This window comes from Oratosquilla oratoria, chromosome 28, assembly GCF_046742065.1.
Source record: "Oratosquilla oratoria isolate Oo_2021 chromosome 28, ASM4674206v1, whole genome shotgun sequence".
Taxonomy (NCBI): Eukaryota; Metazoa; Arthropoda; class Malacostraca; order Stomatopoda; family Squillidae; genus Oratosquilla; species Oratosquilla oratoria.
Window position 1 is genome coordinate 14,271,572 of NC_134804.1, and position 5,000 is coordinate 14,276,571.

The 5,000-nt window shown below is 35.3% G+C and overlaps 1 protein-coding gene across 4 annotated transcripts in view; it reads right to left on the minus strand.

The window, feature by feature from the left end:
• lig (ubiquitin-associated protein-like lingerer) overlaps nucleotides 1-3,820 on the minus strand; it is a 94,488-nt gene extending 90,668 nt beyond the window's left edge. For 3 of the 4 annotated variants that reach the window (XM_076210969.1, XM_076210968.1, XM_076210966.1), the window contains exon 1: nucleotides 3,710-3,819. The gene's annotated coding sequence lies outside the window, so the exon portion shown is untranslated. Of the gene's footprint in view, nucleotides 1-3,709 lie in introns of all 4 variants that reach the window. The other variant, XM_076210967.1, reaches the window with a different exon arrangement.
• Nucleotides 3,821-5,000: the final 1,180 nt, after the last annotated feature.

Here is a 5,000-nt window from a genome sequence, read left to right on the forward strand (position 1 = left end):
ACATTTTTCATTAGTCTTTGTATAATTTTAGTGGCCACATCCAGGAGCAACACTCCCTTGCATTATTCAATTGTCAAAATATCCCAAAATAGATCTTGAACAAACCATTCCCCCATGCAATGACCCTACCATAATAATCTAACATAGCAACTACAAAATAGCTACAAAGAACACCCAAGCATACTTAACACAAACTAGAAATCTTTAAAAACGCTTGATTATTCCAGACAACCACAAATCAAGGAAAAATCCAACATTAAAATGCTCCAAACCTTTCCACAGGAAAAGAACCCAAATTTTCTGGAACTTACTTTTGATATACGACCTTTGTCCAAAATGTCAAATACCTAATACTCTGGTGAAAACAAACAAGAAAATACATATATACATATACCAAAAATCCCCTTCCCCTTTACAATGCAGCACGGCTTCACTTTCACAGCAGAATCCATCAGCTGAAGCTGGTTTACTCCAATACATGGCAACACTCCCCATTCTCATTCACTCGTGAATTTACAAATCAGACAATAAAGCATTTAACTGTCTATAAAGCATGGTATCCAACAATAAGAAAATAAGAACACCTTATGAACAACATAGAACATTAAAAATAATATCTGGCTGCACTAAAACAATAAATGCAGAAACCAAAATATTTCATACAATGTGGCACTTCAGAATGATGAACACGCCTTGAACCCATCCCTTCACCCAAGCACAACATAAAAACATCCCCAACACTATTTACTTAAACATCAATAAACTATCACCATCCCATAATACATCCACTCAAAAATGCACACACACACACAGATCATAAAACAAGCACTCTAAAATATACATTATAACAGTACCAACAATCAGCATAGCAAGGGAGACCAATTACCCTGGATGCAATCAACACAATGAAGACACAGAGCATCTTGTACATCTTTTTCCTATACTCAATGTCACCAGACAAAAAAAATAATAACAATAAAAAAAATAATAATAATAATAATAATAATAAATAATAATAATAAATAAATAAAATAAAAAACAATAATAATAAGTAAATAAAAAACAATAAAAAATAAATCAACACATCTTCACTGGGTTACTTAGACTGAACCTGGCTGTGGCCATTTTCCTGGGGGCCATGAGTCACCAGAAAGGACCATGGCAATGGATTGAGTGATCACTATAAAATGAACTTATTAAAAGCTCTGTCTGTTCAAGTTGAGTGAAAATCACAATGTTTGGCAGGTATTCCCTGTTATCACTGTCAAGAATGCCCTTACTGGTGTACTTATTTTGTGCCCTAGACCATTCATCATTGGAGTGGTACCATTCATTACAAAAAATCACACAATGTTGAGTTTGTTCCACACTAGCACAACTGTATTCAGTTTACTATCTACCACTAAGTACCAGTACAGAATTGGCCAGGCCAGGCCAGGCCAGGCCACAGAAACAGACTACTCTTGAACACATCTTACATTTCATCTTATACTGCCCTACCCTACCCAAACCAAGGCAACACAATATATTTTCCTAGTGACATATGAGCCAATTCAATGGCTGTTGGTTACCCAGGAGCTGTGGATCACATAAGACATGGGACAACTGATTGATCGATTAGCTCCCCAATAAGCTCACACGTGACAAATTCAGCAATTCTTCCATTTCACTTGCTACATTCATATTTATCCAAGCCAGTTTCAATTTCTTTTCTATTTTCTTATGCACATTAATCTTTAGCACTTGTTTCTTGGTAGATGTTTTGTCACATTACAGCAATGGAACATTCTCAACAAATTTCTTGACATCATGATCCACTTTCTCCCATGATACTTCAAAACTTAACTGTGAATAATCAACGTCACATCTTAAAGACATTAAACACCATAGTCCTTAAACATGCAGCATTCAAAAATATACTCATAGCACCTTCATTAGTAATTATGGGAAGAAAGGCGTGTTTGAATCAAGTAACAATACAGATTTTCTTACAAGGAAAAATCCGACACCTTGATAGATTGAATAACGTGTGCAGTAAAATTTATGTCAGTTTTTACAATTTATAAAAATAAGTAAAGATAATGCAACCACACCAGTGATATTTCGCAAAATTAAAATTCACTTCTATACCAACATTATCTAGATAATTCTTTTATAAGGACAATATAATAATAATTACAACAATTTCCTTTACTCATGTGTCCACAAAAGTGACTACAACACAGACAAAATCTATTTATAAGACATGGCAGATAGATGAAATATTTTTAACATTCTCTTGTAGGTCCTACCACTTTGTTGGCTATGGTTTAACTACAAAAAAAGAAAAAAAGAAAAAAAAAGAAAAAAAAAACCAAGCTACTTTGATAAGAAGTAACTTAATATATTAGTTTACATTATAAAAGACCACATTAGGTTAGAAAATTATACTAAGCAAACGCCTGCAACTGATATTCCTAAACATTATGTCACTTTGGGTTATGGTTTTGATCAAGGGCAATTGTGCTTGTAACTGGATTAAAAAAGTAATAGTCTGAAATAATAAAAACTGGCAAGGCAGTGTATAAAATGACCGTACTAAGCTCACAGCAACATATGGTTATATAAATGACTGAAAACATCACTAATTGAAGTAATAACTAAAATTTACATTAACACGATGTTGGAATACAAAATTATACAGTAAAATTCTACTCTAGAACTAATTTTTTCACAACACACGAAGATATTTATAAATCACTGTACTTACCAAGTTTCTCTGTCACCATCCTTACTTTAGCTACATTCTCTTAAGTATAATACCCAATCAAAATTTATTACTTTAAAAACTTCACTTAACCACTGTGTATCAAGAGGATTCCCAAAACTTCTAAGCTAGTTATAATGATAATGATAATCAGATGCTTCCATCAAATCCTAGGGCATAAAACTAAACTTTTTAAAACACATCTAAGCACCACAGCCTCACAACAAAACTCATAATGGTTTACATCAAGTTTTCTACCCATTCTCTCATGGGCTAATGAATTTAAAAATCCATAACACTTCTGACCAAGGGGAAACTTGACAAGTCGCATTCCACTTCAAGACAACTCTACATATCAATCGGTTCTCCTCTACGGGCATTGACATTAGATTTCCATACAAACTCTCGTCACACGTTATCAAGCCCACCTTTCTTTAGACACATCAACACGCCCACCCATGCAGCCCTCATTAAGGTATTTCTAAGGCAAGGTTGTCGGAGCCTACTGTGGGTGTTCCGTGGCCCAACCTAGTTCACTCAAGGTGTAAACAAAAGATCGTCACACCTCCGTCGCCTTCACTTGCAACTTGCACAGTTTTTTCTCATACACAATTTTCACTCCATAGGCAACTATTCATGCTTATATACGACATCTCTCACGGCAGTGCCAAACATAACCAATCAAAAAAGTATGATATGTTTAAAATCCCTATATCACCAGCAATCATGACCGGCAGTCCGCTGTTCAATACACATGCTGGGACGCCATTTGCACTTGGCGCAATTCGGCCATACACTTGCCGGTTTTAAGGTCGATTTCTGAATAAACTTCCCATCCAACAAAGCCAAGAGGCATTTCACTTCATTTCTAATGCATTCAATATCTATATGTGGGTTTATTGCATTGAATGAAGTTGTAAACACTACAGAACAATCGTTTGAACTCAGAGATTTGCTATTTACCAGGGAAAATGCGCTCACAAAAGCTCTGGGTCACGTGACCATGAGATGAACGACGCATGCGCGTACTGACGTCACACTAACGTTTTCTTTGAAACATTCATGACTAATGTTTTGCATTCATTATGAAAAAATGTAATAGTTCCATTTTTTCCCAGTTTACAGATACAAAACACTAAATATTTTTATGGTTTCTGCTGGGGAAGAATTCCCTGAATATTCACGATTAATGATCTATTTTAGCAATTTTCATGGTACATTTTCGTTTAAAGTTAAATTAATGACTGATTTCATGCATTGAGTACCTATAGCTGTGATAAAATGGAAGCTACTGGTTTGGGTACTGTATAGGCATAGAATCATCTACTTATGTGCTTATATTTTCCATTTAATGTCGATATACAAATGCTAGTTGTCCTTTCATGTGTATCTTCAGATTATCGACAATAATATAAATTTCCATGTACTAAATATCTACGTATAATGAACCCATAATAAATTATTCTGCGTTGGGCATTCACGTGGATGTTATGTTCTGAAGCAAGCAGAACGCAATTTCGAGGCCCGCAGGACACTGCGTGTTCATTTGCCTCAAGAAAAGATACCGACTGAACGTAACTGGGCCACAACTATTGCATCATAGACCAAAAATATCACGGCTGCATTGCATCGTCACAACTGTTTTCTGTTAATACTGCGAGTTACTTTTTACAAATAACGTGTAACTCTATGGAAATTAGAAAACATTATACGCAATGTAACATGATTTTCCAACCGCGACAATGATGTGGTAAGATTGACCACACTAATAAGAATGTGTTAAGAAAGGTTGAGTGCACCAAGGGCAGTAGGAAATTCGTTTATTTCCCTTAAACAGTGACTTAGTTAATGTTTAGCCAATAATTCATATTTACATACGATCTACCAGTAAAGACCCTTGGTTAGTGGTACATTTTGATTATGGTTGAATGGCCGAATTTTCCATGGTCCAAACAAACGAAGGCAGGTCACGGATGTACCATACATAGGTTCAAGGAACTCGAAGGAACAGAAGACTCGCATATTACAGGGATTAGACCATTTCATTGAACCGAGTTATTTATATCATATTCTCTGATTATCTTATCCTTATAGCACAGTGATACGCGATTCTCACTGTTCTTCAGCAAATGAAATCGACTAAACTTCTTGTTTTGCAGTTAAGTATTTTCCAGGTATAACCGACCCTACTTATGAACAAATTAAAGAACTGTGCAGGACCTCGAGTACCAAAGGCCCTTTAACAATTATATAA